At 52.5% G+C, this 21,889-nt stretch overlaps 1 protein-coding gene across 1 annotated transcript in view; it reads right to left on the bottom strand.

The window, feature by feature from the left end:
- The window catches only part of wwox (WW domain containing oxidoreductase), a 137,044-nt gene that overhangs the window by 5,521 nt on the left and 109,634 nt on the right, over nucleotides 1–21,889 (bottom strand). The window lies entirely within an intron of this gene.

Raw genomic sequence — 21,889 nt, 5'->3', positions numbered from 1 at the left:
GTGTGTGCACGTGTGTGTGTGTGTGCGTGCGCACGCTGAGCAGCACTCGCACTCAGCCGCCGTAACCGCTGCGAGCTGACAGCTCAGCTGAGCGTGGCCGGCTCAGCTGTGCAGGGAATCCTGGGTAACGCGGTCCCCTCGGATAAACAGGCCGGCCTGCATTCAGCTTGACCACTCGACCACGACGGCACCAGATTAGCACCTCAAACACTCAGCGCACATTTGAGAGAGCGCCCTGACACTCACCCCTGTGATTGTGTGCTGACCTCCGTCACCCCGGCCGCGCCGGGCCAAAGGGCAACGGCGTCACACGTAAGCAGGAGGTGGCGCTGCACGTCCCGCACGCCGCCTTCCACCTTACCGACCGACCCGGTCGGGAATTCAGAGCCTGGGGTGGCGTCACGCTCCAGTCGACCACGTTCCGGATGAAGGGATGTTTGTGCTGGAGGCGTGGCCACTGCTAACCCACCCATAGCTGTGTTAAACAGCACGCTGAGCGATAGTTTGTGTGTGAAATAAGGAAAAAATGTGTTTTTTGCAACACAAATTATTTGTCATGGTAAAACAGATCACGTGGAGCATAAACTACCGTCTTAAACTACACTACCAGTCAAAGTTTGGTTTCATGGTTTTCATGGTATTTACATTTAGGATTAATCAGCAAGACTATGAATGAAGACATTTGGAATGATGCAGTAAACAAAAACAAGTGCATTAACTGAGACACCTTTCATATTGTGAACTTTAAAAAAAAAAAAGTATCCATCCTTCTATATCACCCTCTATAAAACATACTTAGTCATTTAAAATTGTTTGCTTTGCTACATAGTTCCACACATCTTGCTAATATATAGCAATGCTAATATATTCGATGTCTTCAGTATCTCTGCAAAGTAGAAAGTATAGTGAAGAAAAAGCAAAATAAAAACATTCCAAACATTAGACTGGTGGTGTATATCAGGCTGGCAACTGTGGACCTGCTGGAGTGGACACCAGCTCCACTCTGCTCTGGTTGGGGTTCAACCATGGACAACACGGAGAACCACTGACCACTCCCTCCTCTGGCCACTTCAGAGCTGCCGCTCAGCCTAGTGTGTCCGCCTAGTGTGTCCGCCTAGTGTGTCCGCCTGGTTTGTCAGCCTGGTGTGTACGCCTGGTGTGTCCGCCTGGTGAGTTCGCCTAGTGTGTCAGCCTAGTGTGTCCGCCTAGTGTGTCCGCCTAGTGTGTCAGCCTGGTGTGTCAGCCTAGTGTGTCAGCCTAGTGTGTCCGCCTGGTGTGTCAGCCTGGTGTGTCAGCCTGGTGTGTCCGCCTAGTGTGTCCGCCTAGTGAGTCCGCCTAGTGTGTCCGCCTAGTGAGTCCGCCTAGTGAGTTCGCCTGGTGTGTCCGCCTAGTGTGTCCGCCTAGTGAGTCCGCCTAGTGAGTCCGCCTGGTGTGTCCGCCTGGTGTGTCAGCCTGGTGTGTCCGCCTAGTGTGTCAGCCTAGTGTGTCAGCCTAGTGTGTCAGCCTAGTGTGTCCGCCTAGTGAGTCCGCCTAGTGTGTTCGCCTGGTGTGTCAGCCTGGTGTGTCAGCCTGGTGTGTCCGCCTAGTGTGTCCGCCTAGTGAGTCCGCCTAGTGAGTCCGCCTAGTGTGTCCGCCTAGTGAGTCCGCCTAGTGAGTCCGCCTGGTGTGTCAGCCTGGTGTGTCCGCCTGGTGTGTCCGCCTGGTGAGTTCGCCTAGTGTGTCAGCCTGGTGTGTCCGCCTAGTGTGTCCGCCTAGTGTGTCCGCCTAGTGAGTTCGCCTGGTGTGTCCACCTAGTGTGTCCGCCTAGTGAGTCCGCCTAGTGTGTCCGCCTAGTGAGTCCGCCTAATGTGTCCGCCTAGTGTGTCCGCCTGGTGAGTTCGCCTAGTGTGTCAGCCTGGTGTGTCAGCCTAGTGTGTCGGCCTAGTGAGTCCGCCTAGTGAGTCCGCCTAGTGTGTCCGCCTGGTGTGTCCGCCTAGTGTGTCCGCCTGGTGTGTCCGCCTAGTGTGTCCGCCTAGTGAGTCCGCCTGGTGTGTCAGCCTGGTGTGTCAGCCTGGTGTGTCCGCCTGGTGTGTCAGCCTGGTGTGTCCGCCTGGTGTGTCAGCCTGGTGTGTCCGCCTAGTGTGTCCGCCTGGTGTGTCCGCCTAGTGTGTTCGCCTAGTGAGTTCGCCTAGTGTGCACTTTGGAATTCTGAAGGAAGCCAGAATATCTGGAAAACTTGCAAACTCCGAGGCCTCTCAGATTCATTCTGAATTTCAATTATAATGTTCCACAGCAACATGATCAGCAATAATTCAGCTTCCACACCTCCAGGTTGTGGACTTGTAGCCGACGCTAGTTGGGCTCCCTGGAGGAGGAGGGGCCGCCCTCATCAGCGCCGGCCTCCCCAGCGATCAGCCTCCTCTGGTCGTCTGTATGGACTCAACTCTATTTCATAGCCTCCATTAGCCCGCAGGCTGATGGCTAATACTCACCTACTGGCAGTGGGCTCCCCTGAGGGGCATTAAGGACAGGATGGAAGGACCTGCCCCCGCTCCCACCCCACCTCCTCCTCCTCCTCCTCCTCCTCCTCTTTCCGCTCCTTCATCAGCCCTGGTCAATCTCTCTCTCTCTCTCTCTGTCAGCGTTGCCCCCTTTCGCTCCATTCCCTGCCCTCTCTTTTCCATATAAACTCTCTGCAGACCAAACCCAACCCCACCCTGCCTCCACCGCGCCCCCACCCCTCCCCCCCCCCCCCCCCCCACCACCACCTCTGGCCTCATAACTGAGTGGACGAGGCTCGCAGCGCCGCCGTGGCCGAGGTCTCGCGGCTAAATGGCCATCGTCGGACCTCTCGCTGGTAAATGGAGCTCTTTTCTTGTAGTCCAAGATCGCAGACGAGCTCTCTTGACACTATCGCTATACATAAGGCGGTCATGTAGATGATGAGGGCAGAGAGAGAGGGGGGGGAGGGAGAGAAAGAGAGAGAGAGAAAAGGCAGCAGGCGATGGAAGAACGTAGGAACGACAAAAACACAACACAAAGCGCCCCCTCGCTCTTCACCCCGCGCCAGATAAGATCAAGTGAGTGTCAGTCATCCACGGCCCCGCTGTCACACCCTGATTGTTCAGGCGCGTGCGTGGGAGTGCGGCTGGCTGGCTGGCTGGCTGGCTGGCTGGCTGGCTGGCTGGCTGGCAGCGACGATGCTGCTGCGCGTTTGAGGAAACAATACAGGAGGAAGTGAAGGCTGGAGGTGGAGGAGAAGCAAAGGACAAGGTGGGGAGAGGGGGAGGAGCAGGAGGAGGTGGAGGAAGCAGGAGGAGAGGAGAGAAGGAAACAAAGGAGGCAGCGAGGACACAAAGCAACCGAGGGGAAAACGAGGCGGGAGTCAGAAGGACTTGCGCAGCGACTGTGAAACTATCCCATTTTTATCCTGCGAGAGGACTTCCGAAGTGATCCGCACAACCTAATTATTTTCCCCTAATAAAAGCAACATATGCTAAGACAATAAAAAGCCTTATTGGACACCTATTCATTAAAGAGGAGCAGTAAAAGGAGCAGGACTCTGGCACAGGGATTAGCTTTAAAGGGCTTTTCTCTGGCTGCAAATGGCCTTAGTCTTCCTTTAGCATGGCCCATATGGGTGCACAGCCCACCATAAAAGATCTGAATTATACATGAAGTGTCCTGGCTGCTTTATTGGCTGTGATCTGCTTCTTCACTCTCATCCCATCGCTTCGCCATATACAGCAAAGTTGGGGGGAGGCCGAAGCCACTCGGAGGCAATTTTGCACCAAGGCGACAAAAAAAAAAGAAGGGAAAAATGAAAAATTTGCCAAAATATGAAGCGCATGTCGGGAATACAGAACAAGTGTTGGGCTGCGTGCGAGTCAGTCGTGCAGCCACTTAAAGACACAAACACCTGGTTGGAATAAGGCACGGCGGCGACACGCCGCAGACAGGTTGACACAGTGAAGTCATTATTCCATATGGTCAATACTCACTGAGTGCCAGTGTGTTGCTGCGGTGCTGTGTTGGTGTCGTGCACACAGCGCTGCTGTCTGTGTGTCGCTGCGGCGAGTGTGTGATGAGCTGCTAGAGCAGGGCCACACACAGGTGTGTGTGTGTGTGTGTGTGTGTGTGTGTGTGGGTGTGCGCACCTCCCCACTGATGTACCACCTAATTGGTCTCCTGCGGCAACTTGACATATTCACACACACGCGCACGCACACGCACACACACACACACACACACACACACACACACACACACACACACACACACACACACGCATGCACAAATTTCAGGTGTCCAAGAAGAATAAATAAATAAATAAATAAATAAATAAATAAATAAATAAAGCAACTCTGGATGTTAACGTGCAATAGTTTTGTCCACGTGTGCACACAGTGTGTAAATAAGTGCACGAGTGCAAACACAGCGTGCACGCCAGCACACACACACACACACACAGGCAGGCAGGCAGGCAGGCAGCCCCGCTGAGTAAATTTCCAAATGAACTCATTATCACAGTGCTGAGTCCAAATGAAGAACGACACGGGAGCAGACTGCTCAGACTGTACACAGCTGCTGTACAGCAGCCGGACTGAAGAGAGAGGAACTGCACTGAACCCCACCCCACCCCTCCACCCCCCTACACCCCACCCCCCCACCCCCCCTAAACAGGAGGTGTGAACAGGAAAAGTCTCCAAAGCGCTGTTAGTTTCCACAACAAGGAGAAGCCAAATAAAATGCAATGAAAGCTCCTCACTGTGTGACACTGGAGAGGAGTGCAGCACTTACGCACCATCCACTCTGAGATTTTACAACAACAGGGGAGAAATACACAGAACACACGCACACGAGGATTATTTACAAAGTGACTTCAGGCAGAAGTGTTTTTATTGTTATTAGCTTGTATTTGTTTTTGTCCTCTTTGCTGCTGATGTTGTTGTTACGTTTGATCCGCCTCCATCCTCTTTCATCCTTTTAAACTTGTTCATTAAAAATGACTGACTGACATGAGCTGCATTTCCATGACAATTTGAGAGGTTTTTCCAAGTTGAGCTGCTTCCATCACAAGTTTTTTTGTTGCCAGATTTAGGTGTTGCACAATTCTAGGGATGACGGACACTCAGCTATGGTGACGCTATCACATGGGGGCAGGACCAGACACCAGGTTGAAGGCCAGGATAAAGGTTTAAAGGTTCTCCTTCACAATGATTCAAACAGAGGAATTCATTAATTTCCTTGCTGTTTGTTTGCTTTTCAAGCTCATTTTTACCACAACCCGGGTTCTCAGTGGGTGCAGGAGAGAGAGAGAGAGAGAGAGAGAGAGAGAGAGAGAGAGAGAGAGAGAGGCGCTTTATCCAGCTCATTTATCCTCCCGCGCCTCTCACCTCCTCCCCCTGCTGCCGGTGGAGGTCGAGAGAGGGATGCTCTGTTTTAAATAAGAAGGCAGCGCTGGCCCATTAAACTCTGATAGTAATGATATTAATTTGGCAGCGACGTGTCATTTTCACAAGAGAGCGACTGAGCTGGGCGTGCACGCACACGCACACACACACACACACACGGCTGAAGAATTCCATCTCATTCACACCATGTCGCACACAAACACACACAAATTCATCTTTCTTTCTCTCTCTCGCACACACACACACACACACACACACACACACACACACACACACACACACACACACACACACACACACACACACACACACAGCCAGAAGACGTCACAGGAGAGCAGCTAGCGGTAACATTATGAGAGAGTTGTGCTAATGGGACAGATTAGTGTGCCCTTGGTCACAGTGTGGAGTGACTGCAGCGCTGACTTGTAACCACGCGCCACCTCTTCACCTCTCTCACCCTCCTCCTCTTCACGCCACTCTTCCTCCACTCTTTCTTTCCTCGCTGAGACACTTTGCTTTTTCCCCCCTCAACGCCGCCTGGTTTGAGTTCATGACTCTTCTGAACGCAATCTGCTGTTCACTAGTTGTTAGTAATTCTTCATAGACTTTGTGTAGTCATCAACAGCTGTCTGTGGGTTTACTAGGTTGATAAAAACCAAGTGGAGTGGGAATAAAAGTGGAGCTGTAGCTCAGCGGACATTAAAACACAAGCTTTTAAAATCCAGCCGATTGCACTGCTGGTCCGAGTGTGAAGCAGGGATACATTATCAAAATTGTTTTTCTAATTATGGATCTCAGCCTAATGAACACGGAAGACCTCCCTGATCAATGTATGAGCAAAAACTTACGGCAATGGAGGAGCGTCGGCGTGCTGACGGATGAGAATCTGGCAATCAATGAGATTGCACACATTCGCTTCATTTATTCAGGGTTCCTATTTTCATTGGCACGCATTTTAATTTAATAGATTGTAGTTTCTACCATTTGTTCACATGCAGGAGAAAAGTCTGTTTAAAATATTGACCACGTCAGTGTTGATGTAGGTCTCAGGTTTTTGTGCGTGAATCATCAGACGAGGGATTTTTATTGGCATCTTTGACTTAAAAAAGTGACGAAACGTTCAAGTCGTCCTGAGATGGAAACAAAGAGAAGCCAAAAAAAAACAGAGCAAACCTCTGAGACTTGATTAAGCTTTTTTTCTAATGAATGCAGCTTAATTCTGTCATTAGTTAAAGCATTGTTAAGCTAGCAGGGTGCTATAGTTGGAGTCCTGGAGGTTGGTCTCGGACTCTGAGGCATTTCTACTGGCTCTGGTCTCCATCTCAATGCTCTCTTGACTACAACACTATGAGGTGGTCACCCAACTTCCTATACAAGGTGTCTGAACGACTGTCGATGCTTGAACGTGTTGACCGTGTTCAATGTGATTCTTCAGGAATCTTCTCGACTGCGCCTGCTAGATTGGCGCTAATGAGAAGAAAAAAAAAAAACCACAACCTTCCACACGCCGTCCTCACACGACACACATGCAAAGCGGGTCAACCAAACATGTCAACACACGCTGACCCTGAAAGCTGTAAAAGCTCCGCCCAGCGGCGTCTCGTGGCCACCGAGCTGCCACACAGCCCACAGCTTCTCTGCTTTTATTGGTATGCTGATGCACGCGGTGCGTTGCTGCTGTTTGTGTATGTATAGCTAGTGCACGTGTGTGTGTGTGTGTGTGTGTGTGTGTGTTTTGTGTCCACGCTGACCCCATCTCGGCACTCCTGACCGGTTGAATGCGGGCTGCATAAATTAGTGCTGATGCTCTGCAATGTAATTATGCTGCTGTCAGGCCAGCCCCTCCACTCAAATTCATTTTAATAAACTTGGTCTCCAAGGTTACCGACCAGGGGTCACCTTCCGTGTCAGCCCCTATGGATCACACCCAAACCTCCTGCAAGTCTGCAGGTGGAGTACGGCAGCACCTCCACACGGCTGCCCGGACCCCACCGGCTCCCTGACACACACGCACACACACACACACAGACTGAGACACACACACACTTGACGCAGACAGACAGTGAAGGTGGGGAGTGGCAGGTGGAGCCAGAGAGACTGAGGGAGGAACAAGGGAGCAGAAAACGGGGGATAACCAGAGGGGAGGTGGGTGAGGGTGGAGGTGGGGGGGGGGGATGGGCTTGGAGGAAATAAAAGGAGGTGAAAGAGTGAAAAAGAGGAGAGCGTGAGGATAAAGGGACAAGGAGAGAGCCAAGGAGTCTCACCCAGGCAGATGGCGAGGAGTGTTCTCATTTGTCCTGCTACGGTGTGTGTGTGTGTGTGTGTGTGTGTGTGTGTGTGTGTGTGTGTGTGTGTGTGTGTGTGTGTGTGTGTGTGTGTGCGTGCGTGCGTGCCAGCACTAACCTGCGGGTCGGAGCCGGAGCACCGAACACACTCTCAATTAGGCAAAAACACAGAGCTACAAACACACACACGGCTGGCAGAGCAAACTGCTCTACACAACACACCAACGCACCAACACACGACGACACAGATCAGCTGCAGCAACACAAAGTGAAGCAGGAAGCAGTGAAACTTCACTCGCTGAAATTAGAGCGCACAATTCAGACAGAAGCATGCAGGAAATGTTGGCCTAAATCCTAAAAGTTATCCTAAAATAATATAAATGTGCAGATTTAAATGACAGTGAGGCTGATGCATTTGTTTTATCTTTGTGTGGTGTTTCTTGAGTCTTGAGAAAGGTGCTTATAAATACCATTATGTTAACATCTAGCAGCTTTGGCCGCAGACCGGACAGTCGGCTGGAAACACGGGAAGGTGAATATTTGGGAGAGTTTGGAGGGGAGGAACAGAGTCAGTCTGCAGCCATGCAGGAGAGAAGCTGGCGGTTGCACTTCTGCAGTGGAGGCATGAAGAGCGGCAGATTCACTTCTTCACACAGGAATCAAACAATAGGTTCTCGGTGGGACAGATTGAACGGCTTCATTCGCATTGTGTTTGTGTGCTATGAGACAGTGCAGTCGCCACTGCTGCAGTGAGCAGTGGTGGCATCGTCTGCACAAGCACTGTGATTGGTTGACAAAGCCTCACTGTAACCCCTCGTGGTGGCAATGTTCAATCTGATTATTCTATGTTCATCGCACCTCAGTGCAAATTCAAAGTGTTGTATTTTGTAACACAAAATATGAATTATTTAATATGAATATGGCGACACGGTGGCGCAGTGGTTAACGCTGCCGCCTCACAGCAAGAAGGTCGTGGGTTCGATTCTGGGGCCCGGGCCTGGGACCTTTCTGTGTGGAGTTTGCATGTTCTCCCTGTGTCTGCGTGGGTTCTCTCCGGCTTCCTCCCACACTCCAAAAACATGCATGTGAGGTCAATTGAACAGTTCTAAATTGTCCGTAGGTGTGCATGTGAGTGTGAATGGTTGTCTGTCTCTATGTGGCCCTGCGATGAACTGGCGACTTGTCCAGGGTGTCCCCTGCCTTCGCCCTAAGACAGCTGGGAGAGGCTCCAGCAGACCCCCGTGACCCTGAATAGGAATAAGCGGGTATAGAAGATGAATGAATGAATAATATGAATATTGTTACATGTATTCTCTGTATCCTAATCTGACAAATTGTTTTATTTGTATGCGTCCCTATTTTCCTAAAGGCTGTGTTCTGTTCTGTGTTTTTCTCCCGTGGATATAATTGTGGGAATACATTATTAATTGATTATTAATACATTGACAGACGTATTGATCAGCGTCTAATAAGCTCACCAACCAGGGTGTTTGACGCTTCAATAAACCGGTTAATCTATCAATCAATCAAATGCACAATCATGGAAACAAAACCATCTGGGCAAAAATGATTGAGCCACGCAGCTTTTTGGCAGCGGCTGTGGAGAATATGGAAACACCATGGTGTGACGGACCAAAGTCACGTGCACTCCCCCCCCCGCCAGAAGCAGAGCGGCCCGGGGTGACTTTGACTGCCTGTGTAACAGTTACAGCCGCACGCTTTGTTAGCTGCAGGTAATTTATGGTTGAAGTGGCCGTGCGATACCATCGGCTGATCCGGCAGCCACGGGACCAAAGACACGGAGGAAGACTCCACTCAATGGGTGGCGGGCTGGTGGGAGGGGGGCTTGGAGGGAAGGAGCCGGGGGGGCCCGGGGGGGCTGCGGCGGCGGCGGTGGCGAGACGAAGAGAAATCACACGGCAAGAACAATTTTGACAAAAAGCGTTCCGGCGGGATGACGAACGCCGGCGCCGAGGCGTTGACGGGAATTAAAGAGTCGGCGAGCGGCTCCGTCCCCGCCGACTCTCCCGGGGAGCGGCGGAAAATTAGATTGCGCGGAAAAAGACTGACAGTCCATTCATCTGCACCAAACCAAGAAGGAACATTTAGTTAATTGAATGATTAATAAATTCAGCTCAGTCACACTATTTCACCGCCGAGGTGGCTCCGGATAAAAATGTCTGCCAGACGGGAGGCGTCGTATATCACCGGGTCGGGGGGGGGGTGAGACTGGTGGCGGGGGCGTCACTACCGGCAGAACCGGTCTCAGCGGTGCCGGATCCCCGGGAAGCAGAGCAGCTGCTCTCCGTCCTTAAAAGTCACTGAATGACGCCCTCACCTGGGCTGAATGACTGCTCATGCGCAGGGAGGTTGACATGGGGGCAGGATGAGAGAGGAATGAGGTCCTGGGACAGTCAAAGAAAACACCTTGCATATGTTGAGGACTCAGAGTTCAGGAAGAAGTGGCCGTTGGCAGTGGGTGAGCACGACCGGCATCCGAGTCCACAAGTCTCCCAGACCACCAGAACAAGTTGCTCGACTTGTTGACTCGAAGGTCTGGAGGTGTGAATACTGGCCAAGTGGGTGAGCGGAGTAGCAGTGCTGGGGGGTTGGGGGGGGGGGTCTTAACCTCGTGCTCCTCTTGCACATCATCATCATCATCATCATTATCATCATCATCATCATCAAGAGGTCGCAGCAAGTTTTCCTCTGCTGCACCACTCCAGTGATACCAGGCAGGCACCTGACTCTCCAACTTCCACCCCTGATGAGGTCAGGTGTGGCCCCGCCCCCCACCCCACTAGCTCCACCCTGATCCAGTTAGTCAGGAACATCCTCACCCCTCTCTCTCTCCTCCTCCTCTTGCACCTCCTTCCCTTCCTGGGACGGACTCCTCCTAATGGGGTGTGTCAGAGCCAGCAATGGGTCCCGACTACACCCCCCCCCCCCCCTTCCCCCACCCTCGCCCCACTTTCATACCCCACCTTCAAAGGGAATGCGGAGGCTTTCATAAGGCGTGTTGAGTGACAGGCAGGACGCAGGACGGCCACTTTGTCGGCTTTAAACACACTAATGGAGGATAAGAGGCCTTTTCACAGGGCCAGGTGGAGATGGGACGGGACAGAAGACTGGCGGGGGATGGGGGGGTGGAGGGGTGAGCAGGGTGTTACGTCAGGCGGCGGAGTGACGCCACTTCTTTCACCTTTACGAGACGCACTCGCGGAGCATAAAGATGCAGAGAGGAAGGAGGAGAAAGTTGTTTCCAAAAGGCTTCCGGACCCTTTGGAAAACTCCCTCCTCCTGCTAACTCCTCCTCCTGCTAACTGCCTCCTCCTGCTAGCTCCCTCCTCCTGCTAACTCCCTCCTCCTGCTAACTCCCACCTCCTGCTAGCTCCCTCCTCCTGCTAACTGCCTCCTGCTGCTAACTCCCACCTGCTGCTAACTGCCTCATCCTGGTAGCTCCCTCCTCCTGCTAGCGCCCTCCTCCTGCTAGCGCCCTCCTCCTGCTAACCCTTTCCTCCTGCTAACCCCACCTCCTGCTAACTCCCTCCTCCTGCTGACTCCCTCCTCCTGCTAACTCCTCCTCCTGATAACTCCCTCCTCCTCGGGAGTTGGCAGGAAAAAAACACCAAACTCTCTTCTTATCCCCAATTTACACCAATAGCGTCAGCGGCACGTCTGAGATGTGCGCGCGGAGCTGCGTGGAAACCATTCCGTACCCTCTCACACCAAACATCTTTCCGAGCGGCGCCATCTAGCTCGGTCGGTTCACGCAACAAACCAGACGGTAGTTTGGCGTATATTGAAAGGAAAACAACAGGGTTGCTATGCGGTCGGCCGTGTTTTTTACCGGAGCGGCGCCGTTGGATTCTCGCTGCTGGGACGCCTCTGAAAAGCAGCCGTGCCGGCTGGGGTGAACTTGCACCCTGACTCTCATGACCGCGGGCTGCTGCGGAGCCGCAACCCCACCGTGAAGGCGCCGCAGACGCTCTGGTGCTCAGCACTGGCAGGGACACACAGCCAATAGGCAGCCTGCTGGATGGATGGATGGCACCTGCCCCCCTTCCAGGAGGAGGGGGGCACACAAATAGGATTTCAGAGTGGAGGAGGTGAGGGAGGGCAGGGGGGGTGTGGGGGGGGGTTCCATAAATAGGATTGTGTAGGAGGCAGGGCGAGGTAAATAGGATTGTAATGTACAGGACGGGGTGTATAAATAGGATATGAGAATCAGAGCTGTGTTCTCACCAGAGCCACGTCCCCGCGGCATTACAGCTCCCTAGGTGTGTGTGTGTGTGTGTGTGTGTGTGTGTGTGTGTGTGTGTGTGTGTGTGTTTGGGCTAATCTGGAGGCACCTGTCTCCTCAGGCAGAGAGTGACCTCCACTCACCAGGTTCACCCGTGTTTGTCCTCTCGTCCCATCTCTCACCGCCCCCCCGCCGCCCCCCCCCCCGACTCCCCCAATCCTCGCGTACTGCCCCCCCCCTTCCCCCTTTGTTTTTTTTTTTCCATTTCATCCAACTGCGTTCTTCATATTTCATAAACGAGGGCCGTGTTTCCCCCCTCACTGGCTGGCTGGCTGGCTGGGTGACCTCTCCTAGCGAGGGGAGCTGTCACTCTGGCCAGGTGTACACCCCCCCCCCCCCCTCCAAGCGAGGTCGGCGGTCACAGCTCCCCCCCCCCCCCCCCTCTCTCTTTCCCTCTCTCTCTCTCTCTCCATCCCTTCACTTTTGTGGGTCAGTGGGCTTTGGGAGCTGTCAGCTCGGCGCTGGCGTCCGCTGGCTGACGGGTGCCGAGGTCGGAGGGGGGCAGGGGGTGGGGTCGGGGTCAGAGGTCAGGAGTGAGAGGGCAGAGTGTGACCCTAGAATAATAAAAAAAAAAAAAGAAAGAGAAAGAAAAACAAACAGCACGGGGAGGCGGCGGCGCTCGCCTGTCACTCTGCGCTGGGGAGAAAGTGGCGCGAGCAAAACGTTCAGCATGAAGCTCGCATCAAAGCGTTCGGATCACACACACACACACACACACACACACACACACACACACACACACACACACACCTGACCCCCCCGTACACGGTGGGCGCTCGGGCGTGTTTGCATCCCGACACGGCCGATGTGACATGTTAGCATGGCACGCATCTATTAGCCTGTTTATGGTTCCTTGTCAGGGAAGCTCCTCTCCTCCGCTGCTGATTGCATTACAAAGCCATTTACACAGCCAAGGTCAGCGCCAAGGTCAGCACGGCCCAGCGCCGAGGAGAAAAACAACAACTACAACGACCCCCCCTCCCCCCCCCCCCCCCCCCCCGCCGACCCCCCCGCCAGTCCAGGAGGCCACGGACACACTGGCAGCGGCATCACGGAAGACACGGACGGTTAGTCACGCCGAGTGAGCAACACACACACACACACACACACACACACACACACACACACACACACACACACACACACACACACACACACATCATCATCATATTTTAAGCGCCGAGGTAACTGTGTGTGTGTGTGTGTGTGTGTGTGTGTGTGTGTGTGGGCAGACAGGTAATGGATGGTGGGCCTGGAAGCGACTGAGGGGAATTAAGATAAACACGCCCTGATAAAAGCAACGCACCTGGCGGCGCCGCTGTCTCTACACAGACGAATTAAAACGTATCACACATGCAGCACGGGTGCGTGCACGTTAACACGGGAACCTGCACACGCACACACACACACACACACACACACACACACACACTGTGTAGTTTACACTGAGGATTTTTGGATGATGGATTTATGTACAAAGACACGCTTAAACAGTGGAATAAATGTTTGGACAGTGGTGGCTCTCTGAGTAATTGATCCATGAATCACACACAAGAGATCTTGTAAATTATGAAGACAAATAAACTCTCCATATATCAGACTCCTATTATAAAATGTTAAGCAGATTTGAACAGATAGAAATGTATCTGCTTAGACAAGGACATTTATTTATTCCTCGCCGGTGCGGACGCGCTGCATACTGATGAAGCCGACCAATCAGGCAGCAGCAGCAGCAGCAGCATTCTGGGCTGGAGCCAAATCGCAGGTCAGTGTGAAAACGCAGCTGGTCACGTGATGGTTCTGATCTCGAGGTAAACAAACCATAGAATAGAAAATGTATTTGTCTTTCAAAGCATTGTACAACAAAATTAAAAAAGTGCCCACATTCAGTGCCGTTTGGGAATAAAACAAAAACAAGTAATAAAAGAATAATAAATATATAAATAAATTTTAAAAAAACAGCGGTCCTACTATGATGCATCCAAAATGGCATGACGCAAAAGAAGCAAATCGCACCTGAGGAGCACTGCATTGCACTGCATTGCACCAGGGATGTTTGACAGTATTACATTTTTACAGCATTTAGAAGGGCTACCATGTAGAAAGCACCTACACAGACCACGTAGCTGAACGTAGTTTAGGAAACGATCAAACTACTGAGACGACTTCAGGCTGATCATCGCAGCCGCAGTGTTTCTACAATAGGACTGAAATGAGTGGGGGAAAAAAACACCTGGACGGAACTGTGTTAAACAAACGGAGCCCGTGGACAGTAAAGTCCTCAGCATATGCACACACACACACACACACACACACACACACACACACACACACACACACACACACACACACACACACACACACTTTGCAGTTTATGCACCACACATGGAGATGCATAATGAAGTGTGACATATCAAGCAAAGGCGCTAATGGGGTGTAAAGACACGAGTCAACTCTCAACACACGCGGACCCACAAGCGTGTTTGTGGACGCACCACACCTGTCACTCCACTGGGCGGCCGTGGTTCCGCTGATTATCAGATATTTGTGAACTATAATTAACACGTTTGCTTTAATGCGTCAAGATGAGTGCTGACACGGTGGCAGGCTTGGCTCCTCCCTGCCAGGCCACAGTAGTGAGGAAACTCTGGTGCAGTCTAGGTGATGTGCAGCTATGCACCGTATAACCTCTGGAAAAGGTTCAGAATTACCGCACAACCACTAAAAAAAAAAACACAAAGACACGCATCTCTCACCCCCCCACACTGCTTCTTCTATGAGAGGCCAGTCCAGGAGAACTGGCTGAAAGACTCGGATGCCCTTCCTCCCATATTGAGTCCATGAATGGTGGTGAATAAAAAGTAGAAAGCAGAAAACTTAGACAAGCGCAGCTTGGACCTGTGATGGCTTAAAGAGAAAAGTTTGTGTGACGCGCAGCAGTTGGAGCTAAATCAGGATTAGAATGAAGAGAAAGACAGAGAGGGATGGAAGGGGAGTCGGGGCGAAGCCTCTAAAAGCTTGTCAGTCCCTCTTAATTATTCTAATTGCTGAGCTCAAGCTTCATGCCAAGGCTTAGGCAATCCCCTGGCACAACAATACCAGCCCTGCTATCACACACACACACACACACACACACACACACACACACGCACGCTAATACGCGTGCACACTGCAGCGCCTTGAAAACTTCTCCTCACTCTTCTCCACCTCTCTCTGTTCCCTCCCTCCATCCCAGGGCCTCCACCCTCGGAGCAGCGTCTCACTCCTCCTCTCCTCCGCCCGCCCCTCCTCCTCCTCCTCCTCCTCTTCTCCCTCTTTTTTTCGGGAACTGGATTAAAAGTACTTTTCATTACCCGTGCGGGAGATATGGCACTTAAAAATCACCCCATTATCATTTTTCACCCGGCAAACAGCGCGCGCACTCTCACAGAGACATAATTACCACACCCTGTCATACCAGCGAGATGGAAGCTGCTGATTTCCAGCCAGGCCGCCGCGTGTGTCACTCCGTGTGTGTGTGTGTGTGTGTGTGTGTGTGTGTGCAGGCGCGCAAGCAAAAAGGAAGTGCCGCCTGTCCGCCTGCCTGCCTGCTTCTCTTATTGATATTAAAAGTGCTGCATAAACGAGTGTTTAAAATGGCTGTCAGAGGAGGGGAGAGAGAGAGAGAGTAAGAGAGAGAGAGGGAGGGAGAGAGGGAGAGAGAGAGAGAGAGAGAGAGAGAGAGGGAGAGAGAGAGAGAGCGGGCGAGCGAGCATCCACTCCAATCACAAACTGCAGCGCCACATCACTGGATCTCTTTCCCGACTTGGCACATGGTAATGGCCTGGAATAACAGAATGCTGCTGGATGATTCCCATCCCCACATTCCAAGTAGTGCGGACCGGCAGGGAGTGGGGGTGGAGGTGGGGGTGGGGGTAGGGGGGGTGAGTGATGGGCCGGCTTTAACCAGTCAACACTTAACACATAATGAATTTGGAGTCGGATGATGTATTGGATTGGTGGCGGCGCTTGTTCCTAATGGTTGGAGGTGGAGGAGGAGAGGAAGGTGGAGCCGACTCAGTCACACTAGTAATCATTTAGAACGGCTGGTCCTGGTCCTGGTCCTGGTCCTGGTCCTGGTTCTACACTGGCAGCGTTCACACAGGGATGTTGAGCTCATACGTGTTTAAAACTACCCCCCCGCCCCCTCTCCACCCCAAGACATTCATCACAGTGACACCGCCGCCCCACCCACCCCCTTCCCCCAGCCAGTATCACTCCACAGGGGCTCGCCGCTGACCTGTCAACGGAATGGCCGTCCATAATTATGCCTGCAGATAAAGCCGGGACCCAAACGCAGGTCCTGCATGATTAACTGGGATGCTGTTTGATCACATTTGACTAATTTGTGGCATAAATCTTCACAGCGGTACCCCCTGCTAGAGACCATTAGCCCTGACACTGACACCCGTCACACACACACAATACACACAGCAACACACACAAGCTCAAGAGTCATGCACAAGGTGCTGCTGGACTCGTGGTGCTGCTGCGTTCAAGGGGAGCGAAAAAAGGAAATATTGCAAACGGGCTCGGGACAAATTCACTCCCAAAAAACACTCAGATCTGTACAGCGTCCTGGGCTGCAGGCGGGGCAGCTGGTCGACCTCGGAGCTCAAGAGTGAGAAATGCAGGTGCACCATATTATAATATTAAGCAAACATGAGCTCTGAGGTCTAATTATGACACAAGGGAGGTTAGCAAGGAGCGGAAGGGAGATTCAGTGCTGCTGCTGCTGCTGCTGCTGCTGCTGCTGCTGCTGCTGCTGCTGCTGCACGGCCGAGCGGCTGCTGAAGCCAGCAGAAGCAGCCCTGGTCATTTGTAAACAGGTAACGATGCAGGCCAGGTGTATGAGCATATGTACCAATGAGCAGGGTAGGAAACTGGGGAGAGGGAGGAAGTCAGAGGGGAGGAGGCGAGATGAGGAGGGGGGTGGAGGAGGAGGGTGAGGGGGGATGTAGAGGGAGGATCTAATTAGGGTGAATTTACAGTGCCCCGTGCCAAACAGCTAAAATGGCCAACTGGGCACAGAGATTTATTACTGGGTTAAATTAGGTTGTCTGGTGAGGGTTGGTAAAGACACCTGCAGCTGTCAGTGTTCACACACATTATTTTAAGTGCGGGAGAAGACGGCGGCAGCGGCCAAAGCAGGCCGTGTGTAGTGCGTGCAGTAGTGTTGTTGTCAAGACGGCACTAAACCCAGACCAAGACCTGATCAAGACCGGAGAGCATCGAGACCCAGACCAGACCAAGACTTTAGAGATCAAAGAAAAAATAACAGCAAAACAGAAACAAATGACCAGAATCTCTTCCAGTTTTGAACTATTTTCCAAAAATAACTTCGCTTGATGAAATTAACAAATAAATGAACTAGGAATACGGTCACCAACAGAGTGTGAAACGGCAGCGGCTGAATTCCTTTCTGTTATTATTGTGTTATTACAGTGATGGCTGAGTCTACAACACCAGCGTGCAGAGCGTGACGCAAGTCTGCTGGGGGAGCAGAAAGAGACGTCGCCCTGTTGTTGTCGGGGACGGTGGTATCGGTGGGAGTCAATTGAGCGATTGGGAACGATGCTTGAACCCATTTAGCATGAATCAATGAACCTCTGCAACGGAAGGTTTCCCCAGCAAAGGGGCCTTTGCCTGCATTTGCATCACTATCCTTGATCAAATCTGCAAGGTAAACAAGTTTCAAACCTGATGGGGGATATTAAACTTGCAGATTGAGCCCCAGCCGCCCCTCCCCCGCCCACCCGGACCCCCTCTGTGAGGGTCCTGGGCCCTTCCGCGCATTTGACTCCAGCTGCAGAGAGCAAGGACGCGGCAGCGGGCGGCGGCAGGCGGTGGGCGGCAGCCCTGAGTGGCGGGCGGCAGCCCTGAGCGGCCGTACTTTCATGGTCGGTTTCCATTTAAATATCTGACTGACAGGGAACATGGCGCCATTAAGGCGTCCCGGGAGCCCGCCACAAGAGGAGGAAATGGCCAGATAAAACCCCCCCTGGGAGAGGAGGGGGTGAGCCAGGGGCCAAGCAGACTTAAGCCTTTGACAATGGGACCTGCTGTTAAAAAAAAAAAGTAAAGTGTAGCGGCACCACTCCATCGTCCACACCCGAAACAAGCCGGTCTCTCTGGAGCCGCAGCAGCGTTTATCTAGCACGGCTTACTGCCTCCTCAACCTGACTTCTGCCTCCGCTGGCGGGATGAGGTCATGCGGCGTGTGTGTGTGTGCGTCTGTCCGTGTGTGTGTGTGGCGGTGCATGAGTCAGTGTTGAGTGTGCTCAGATGGAACAGTGGAAGCAGCACACTGCAGGGCACAAAACATCAAGGCAAGAGATGTTGTTTCCTCATGCAGTCACACAATCCGTGCGTCGCGTCTTTGGCGTTTCATTGGTTTGGTCTCAGTGTTGAGGTGGAACGACGGAAGTCGATGAACAAACTCAGCGGCTGGTCGTTAAAGCTGCTGGACTGCTCACTCAGTAGGACGACTCAGAGCTCGAAGGATCGTTTGGTGTGAAAATAATCACTGGGGATTTGTTCCTCAACAATGGACGTTCTCACATCACTTTTAATTCACTGCATTTGCAAATCGCAATCGTATTCTATGTTGAAATTTCAGAAATATCAGTCCGATTTTGTGAAAAACTGTCGTGGCAGCTACGCAGCTACTGCGGTCTTGGCTGGGAAACTTTGAGAGCAGACGCGGCCATGCTGGAAGTCAAGTGGCTGTCAGGGGTTAAAGACAGAGCAACACGCCCCTGACACCAGAACACCATAAAGACACAGAGGGACAGAGAGGGAGGTAGCAGTGCTGGTGTTTGGTGGTGGTGTGTCTGCCAGGCGACTTTTCCCCACAATTTAGCTTTGAGGGACGACACCCTCCCCTCCTTTGTCCCTCCGTGCCACCGTCCCTCCTGCCAGGCCCAATAAAGGTCAAGGCTGTGCCTTCGTCTCAAGGAGCTCATTTGCATCCCGCCGGCAAGCAGCCAGTCAGGACTTGTTCAAAGGAGCTGCTAATCCAATCACATTGCTCATCTGTGAGGCCTTATCGCCACGGACACCGGCATCTGTGGGAACCACGTCTCAGGGCTCGCTGAGGCTGCCGCTCGTTATTGGCCCAGACAGAAAGTCAGAGGGAAGTATGCATCACAAGGCTTCACCGCGCTCCCAGTTAGCCGGCAGTGACAGTCGGAGGGCTGGGAAGCCTTAACCATCGCTTCCCATGTTATGACGGCTGCCCCCCGAGAAACAGCACGGCTACATATTGGGGTTGCACTACGAATTAGACTGCTTGAATTTCATCTCTATCCTCTGGTGAGCACGGAGCACGGAGCAAGGAGGGCGCGGCGTTTGAAAAGAAGCACGAATGGGACTAATTAGGAAGTCAATTTGAGCCAAACCAAATGACCATTATCATCATCATCAGGTAAAGATGACGCTAAAAAGCTAAAGCAGTGAAAAGCAAAGCTGCTTTAATGTCGTTATGTACACCGTGCAACAACATTGTGAGATCCGAAGTGATGTTTAGTCCTTTTTTCACCTGTTTCCATGTGACGTGTTCAGTCTCATTGGTAGGTAACTTGGCACAGCCACTATTCAACACTGACAATTAACTGCTGTGACTCCAAGCAGCAGATTATCAAGGCTGCTTTAAGTGGAGATATTTCACAGGACAGAACCAGGAGAGGCAGGAGAGCCAGGAGTCAAGCACAGGAAGCTGAGATCAACTCAACCAGCAGAAGAATTCAGAAAGGGATCGGCTTCATATCGCCACCTGCTGTTTTGGACTCTGCACCACAAATGCAAACAAGCCACAGCATAGAATGACATTCCCATTGTGACAGCTGACCAGTGTGAAGGAGGCAGGGGAGGGGGGTGGGGGGGGTGTAATCATGCCTGCATATGACAAAAAGCAATTGTACCCAGTGTGACAAGAGCTTGACCTTCATCCTACATCCACTCACCAGGGCGACTGAAGATCAGGTTCGTCAAAGATCAAACCTGACGGTGCGTACGGCCAACAGTGGCTACAACAAAGCAACAAAGCTTTGGTCGTGTTATAAAGAAGCACATCCAAAATAAATGTCTTATGGAGACGCGTGCAAACAAGCTGATATCTTTGATCAGAACGTCTGGTTCTGCATTTTTCTTTCAGACAGACCAGCGGCACTGAAAACAGCAGCGCGATACGCCACTGTTTTCCAACCACTGTGCCACGGCACACGAGTGCACTGTGAGATCATGATGTGAGATGTGTGCATCTAAACAGGTTTCCCCACTGAGTGAGAATCAAGACATTAAGACACTATATTGTCATTATTAGGTGTGTAAAAGTGTAATTGTATAATATTTCTGGTTGGTGGTTGGTGGTTGGTGGTGCGCCATGGGACTTCTTCACTGCTGAAGGACGCTGCTGTGAGCTCCAGAGGTGATCTGGGTGTGTGGAGTCACTTTGCTTCCAGAGTCAAAGCTGGACAGAAAAAGAGCAGCAGGACAAAGAGAGCAAGTTGGCCGTCCTTGTAACAATCCCACTGAGACTCCGGTCCCATCCGTCTCTGCTCCCGCAGTCCTGCCTCCGCTCTCCTCCTCCGCTCTCCTCCTCCGCTCTCCTCCTCCGCTCTCCTCTGTTTCTTCTGCCCCCGTCCTCCCTCTCGGTCTGCCTCCCCTCCCAGCTTGTCTCACCCTGCACTCGCTCTCGACCCCACCGGCCGGTGTCACTATTAGCAGCGTTACGCCGGGATCACACGGTGGGTGAGGTGTCAGTGCGATGCACAGACGTGTGTGTGACACCCATCACCACTGCCGCCTCATTCCTCCCACCCACCTCCTTTTACCCAATAGTTCTCCCTCCCCGCCTTCTCTCCCTCCCTTCCTGATCATTATCTTGGAATGCAGCCAGACTGGATGACACCAGCCGGAATAACTGTGTCGGTGCCGGGGAATTTCTGCCCACCAATCTGAGTGGGAAAAAGTGTGAAGACACCAAACCGATGGTGGATGTGTGTTTGCGAGGCAGTCAGATGGTGGAGTGACCTGCTCTTTGTCCCTGGTCCGGGCCGACTATTAGACTGGTAGCGGGGAGTCAGAGAGGTGAGCAGGGAGGCAGAGGTGGATCCATAACAGCTCTCAGGTCAGCGTCCTGCTCCGCCACAGACATCCATGGATTCAACCCAGGACACTCGCTTTTTTCCTCTCCGCTCCCTCTCTCTTTTGTGTTCGAAACGTGCACGGCTGGGTGTGTGTGTGTGTGTGTGTGTGTGCGTGTGCGTGGAGGCCACGCATGCGATAAGCCTGTAGTAGTGGTCCTGCGAGGGACCTAAGGCCCTGTTCTCCTGATTAGTCATTTATCAGGGCTGGCAGCCCAGACCTACCATAATCAGTCTTCCCCACCCCCACCCCCCACCCCTCAACCCCCCTCAACCCCTCCCCCCCACTGCACCCTCACACACCATCTGATCCCCCTCTATCCCTCCAGATCTCCTCTGTATCCACCACCACAACATGCACGTCCAACCTCTACCTGCTTCTGTGAATGGTGCATGATGCCCCCCCCCCTTGTGTTCACTCATGCCACATCTTCACCACATCCAAACGTCTCTTTCGACCCCAAAAACTGCGACCAGGGGAGACAAAATATAGATGTATGTTTTTTTTGGGGGGGTTGCGAGATGTTTCCTTTGAGCACTCTGAGCAAGGGGGGTGGGGGTTGGGTGTGGAGGGAGGAGGTGGGGGGGTAACACTCTGAGGGGAAGGATGGGAGGGCAAGAGTGTCGGCGGGAGGCAGGAGGAGCCTCCCTCCTATCGAGCGGCGCCACACTCCCCTCGCCCTGCCATGTCAACAGTCAGGGATTAGGAGGCAGCCGCCGTGG

The sequence above is a fragment of the Nelusetta ayraudi genome, unplaced genomic scaffold (assembly GCF_046127955.1).
Source record: "Nelusetta ayraudi isolate G7.1 ecotype Tasmania unplaced genomic scaffold, CSIRO-AGI_Nayr_v1 ptg000111l, whole genome shotgun sequence".
Taxonomy (NCBI): Eukaryota; Metazoa; Chordata; class Actinopteri; order Tetraodontiformes; family Monacanthidae; genus Nelusetta; species Nelusetta ayraudi.
This window is presented reverse-complemented; position numbering and strand designations above follow the sequence as displayed.